Here is a 5,320-nt window from a genome sequence, read left to right on the forward strand (position 1 = left end):
TTTTTTTTTGTTTTTGAATAACCCAGCAAAGAATTTATTTATAACACCAGCCCAATAAAAACAACAGCAGCTAACTTTTAGTTTACTCAAGGCATAAGTATAAGTTTGCATTTTAAAGTGCAGAATAAATACGGCACAAAACGATCAGCATTCAATTAAGTCACAAAAAAAGGACTTTGTGCAGCCTTCACGATAATCGCAAAGAGATAGCAGGCGAGCAGAAAATTCCACAATATTCTATAATGTACTCAATATACATACATATATGTAAAATGCACATACATATATGCTGTGTTGCCAAGTTTTGAATTTGAAAAAGCACTAAAAGCCAAGAAACATCGCGTTCTTTCTCGAAAAAGCACCAAAATTTTATTGGAGTATTTAATGGGCTTTTTATGCATGAAAAATTGTATTGTAGGAATGCCGTTTCAAATAATAAAAATCAATGTTTTTTGGTCGACGGCCGAACTTACTCTGTTTTGCTATAAATTCAAATAGATTTTGATAATTATTTAGTGATGTTTCAGCCAAATCAGTAGGGGTATTCTCTGAGTCTTGCAAAGCCCTTGCACGGTGCACGGTTTGCAAAGCTGTCCCATACGAAAACCGGTTTTAACCGTGCAATCCGTGCAATCTGTGCACCATGCAAGGGCTTTGCAAGACTCAGAGAATACCCCTAGTGTTTTACTAATGACATGTAAACAAATCGACTGGCATTTTTACAGGAAATAGTGATTGTTGCGTTACCGTACACTTCTACGTCTGTTCTCCTTTTACTCTCACTTGAGAGAGTAAAATTGTAGTTTGACAGTTCCACGGGTTTTAGTCCGAAATTCACAGAATTTGATTTTTTGTCGGCATAAAGGTTATACATATGCTGTCTCGCTTATGATTGCCATTGTAACATGATTTTGTTTCGATTTTTGTAAAGTTTCTTACAAAACTTACGATTGCTATAAATGTTGCCCCCTTTTTTTTTAAATTTAGATTTAGTGTCTTCAATCTAAAAGCACTAAATTTAGTGAGCTAAGCACCAAGTTGGCAACAGTGCATATATGTAGGTATGTTTAGGTATACACTTACGTACATAATTACTCGTACGCATTTCTTAGTAATAAATGTGTAAACCAGTGTGATTATCGCTGTTCTTTTGTTCTTATTTAACATTTTTTTTGCTATTATCATTTCTGTACTGTCTATATGTATTCTACTCGTATAAATGCGCGTAGTACATATTTATGTACGTGGAGAGAGTTTTTATTTGCGTTTGTTATCTATAGCAAGCTCTTGTAGACTGCAACAACATCAAAATTATTAATTGCTCATAACAAATAAGGGTTTTGTTTAATCTAAGAAATTAAGCAGACTCTTAAAAATTTTTATATGCCGAAAAACGCTCCAACGAAATTAGAGAATAAGAGAACGAAATTTAATTCACAAATTTTGAAAACATTTCGCATGAGAATATCAGCTTCTGACTGCGGCTGCTTGAATTATGTAAACCAAAACGCACCCTTAGATTCAATACCCTTTTTGACACCGCTGATATTCTCAGTTATCTCTGTTCACTAAATATTAGTCTTCTGATCTTGGAGCGTGTTTTTGTGTAAAGAGATCAGCTCCAAAAGGTTGCGTGCGTACAAACTACACAAAAAAAAATTATTAAATTTGCGAATACGATATGCGCAACGAAATAAAACAAAATTCTAGGGTTTAGAAGCTGCCCCTAGACATCATGGGGAAGCACTCACTCTCTCTGGCCACATTGAGCCTCGCTAGAATCGTAAAAACGGCAGAGGTCGATCGACCAGATTCCCATCTTGTGCCGATGGCCTCCTAATCTACTTTGACCAGTGAGGATGCCTGTTATTATTTCCAGTTTATGTTTGGGGAGGTTAATTAGGAGTTTATAACTTTGTAGAATATACCCGCCCAGTAAGCTTTTGGCCTGGCGAAATCCTGTTGTACTAGGCCAAGTTTGTTCGCTACTACCTAGTCTTTCTTTTCTAAGCTATTCCCTGATAGTGTTTGGGCCTATTGCAAGGAATGAGTCGGGACCTTTTGGGGACAAGGTTGCCGCCCGCTATCTCGTCCCCTCGTATACCCTTGCTATCTGGCACCCACAATAGCTGGATGTTATTGAATTCCGCGTAGCTCCTACAAAAATTTAGCCAAGCAATCAGAAAATTATCGACAATTTTGTTCATACATATGTATGTATGTGTATTAAGAAATACGAATGCAATTTATTCGATTAATTTATCGATATCGATGACGATATCAGAAACGATAACAAATGCAGGTGCGAAAAATATGTTTTTTTTTTAATTTTGTCTTAATTGTACCAAAACTGTGTTGCTGAAGACATGCAGTTAATTATGCCATTTGACTAATATTTCATTGCTTTGCCTTCAATTTTACCGGTGTTACTTTGCCTTTCGCAATTTTCTCATTTTTTTTTACCCAAATACTTTTCGAGCTATTTCACACTACACTTTGCACTAGCTTCATAACAAATGTACAACATTCAAATACATAAATATACATACAACAACAATTGAGTACCCAGCTTAGGTCATTTGTGTCAGCGTTTGCGTGTGCCGATTTCGGAACACTAAACAAAGAAATAAATGAAAAACAAACAAAAAAATTTAATTCAAAAATAAAGTATAAAAAAACTATAAATATTTTATTTGGCTGTTACCAAGCGCAATCGATTAAAGCTGGACAAGCCCCAATGCGCGCTGAAGTGTGTGCACCCTATAGGAAAATTCAGTGGTAGCGAACTGAAGTTATTCTTGTACATTGTATTGAGAAGCCTGATTGGTACGTGATAGTAATTCTAATTAACTTCTGGGAACTGTTTCTGGGATTTGTTTCGCTTATTGAGAATTTCTCTGCAGGGAACACATAAATAGTACATACATATGTAGCAGGTGCACATACACCACCTAACTGTATGAATTTGTATGAAGGCAAGTTACCGCATTCATTCAGTGGAAATTATTCAAATCGGAAAATTGTTGAGCTTCAAAGTGAATGTATAGTAAATTAGTGAGGATAAACAAAAATTTCCACATCAAAGAGTTTCGAATATTTCAGTCGAACCAATTTCATACAGTAAACCACAAAAGTTTTCGTGCATAGAATTTTTGGCAATTTATGCAAAGTTTTTTATTTTAATTTCTTTTCGCCCGTTTTTTATACAAATATTTTTCATACTACACCCCCAAAAAATTCAATTTTTAAACTTTTTGCAAAACTTAGGAAACTCATGCTTGTTTGTTAAGAAAAAAATGCAATAAGCACAAAGTCAATGGTTTTCATTAAAATTTTTACTTTTTATAAAAATTTTGATTATGTAGTTTTGTAGCCAGTAAAGTAGTGATGTGCCGAGTCGGCTATTTTTGGTACTCGAGTATTTTGGTACTCATTAAAAAAAGAATCGAGTCAGGATTCGAGTCAGATACTCGGATCAAGTATTCGAGATCAGAGCTCGGTATTCGAATACGTTATAGATTCGACTGCTGAACATGCACCCAACCGAAATGCCGACTTTTTATTTAACATGATATTATTATTAACTCCAAGATAGTATATCCGATTTATGTAGATCCAAACATAGAAATCTAATTCTTACATACTTACAAATAATAATTAAAATTAAATAAATATAGGGTTCAATAACAGTTCCTTTATTTATCATAGTAGAACTAGAACTTAGTAGTCTGTCATAAAAAAAATATCCAAAGTAAATAATGAGTTAAAAAAAAATAAATCTTCAGTACCTTAAAAGTTCAACTAGTACTTCAATTAACGGGTGATTTTTTTGAGGTTAGGATTTTCATGCATTAGTATTTGACAGATCACGTGGGATTTCAGACATGGTGTCAAAGAGAAAGATGCTCAGTATGCTTTGACATTTCATCATGAATAGACTTACTAACGAGCAACGCTTGCAAATCATTGAATTTTATTACCAAAATCAGTGTTCGGTTCGAAATCCGAAAATCCGCTTTTTTATCGACAAATTTTGTTCAGCGATGAGGCTCATTTCTGGTTGAATGGCTTCGTAAATAAGCAAAATTGCCGCATTTGGAGTGAAGAGCAACCAGAAGCCGTTCAAGAACTGCCCATGCATCCCGAAAAATGCACTGTTTGGTGTGGTTTGTACGCTGGTGGAATCATTGGACCGTATTTTTTCAAAGATGCTGTTGGACGCAACGTTACGGTGAATGGCGATCGCTATCGTTCGATGCTAACAAACTTTTTGTTGCCAAAAATGGAAGAACTGAACTTGGTTGACATGTGGTTTCAACAAGATGGCGCTACATGCCACACAGCTCGCGATTCTATGGCCATTTTGAGGGAAAACTTCGGAGAACAATTCATCTCAAGAAATGGACCGGTAAGTTGGCCACCAAGATCATGCGATTTGACGCCTTTAGACTATTTTTGTGGGGCTACGTCAAGTCTAAAGTCTACAGAAATAAGCCAGCAACTATTCCAGCTTTGGAAGACAACATTTCCGAAGAAATTCGGGCTATTCCGGCCGAAATGCTCGAAAAAGTTGCCCAAAATTGGACTTTCCGAATGGACCACCTAAGACGCAGCCGCGGTCAACATTTAAATGAAATTATCTTCAAAAAGTAAATGTCATGGACCAATCTAACGTTTCAAATAAAAAACCGATGAGATTTTGCAAATTTTATGCGTTTTTTTTAAAAAAAAAGTTATCAAGCTCTTAAAAAATCACCCGTTATAATGACAATATTCCATGAGAGCTAGATTCATAAACAACAAAATTACTCCTTTGGAATTTAAAATTCCTTTCATCTTTGGCAATTAATACCTATAACGATATTAAAATTAATTTAGTTGTGTGGTGTATTTGGTAAATATATATACATATATATTTTTTTTAACGCTAAACCGCCATTTATATATCAAAAATACCTGATTCGGTGTTTGATAATTATAAGTACTCGAGACCCGTACTCGAGTCTGTGTATGCGAATACTATAATTTGCTTACTCGAGTACGTGAGTACTTCTAAAATACTCGAGTCAGAACTCGAGTCGACTCGACTCGGCACATCACTACAGTAAAGTGCAAGTTTATGTAAAATCTCTAAACAATCCTGTTGATTTTTAATTTTCCCATCAAAGTTCAAGTGCTAAAAAAAATGTTTTTAGCTTACTTCCAAAAGTGGTCCATACACCAAGTTATGTAGAATTATTTACTTTCGAGGGTGCATGCAATTTTAGTAAAAAAGAAATGTATTAACAATGTATTTATTAGTTTTTATTTTTGGAGGACA

This window comes from Rhagoletis pomonella, unplaced genomic scaffold (assembly GCF_013731165.1).
Source record: "Rhagoletis pomonella isolate Grant_MI unplaced genomic scaffold, Rhpom_1.0 Rhpom_scaffold_00004, whole genome shotgun sequence".
Taxonomy (NCBI): domain Eukaryota; kingdom Metazoa; phylum Arthropoda; class Insecta; order Diptera; family Tephritidae; genus Rhagoletis; species Rhagoletis pomonella.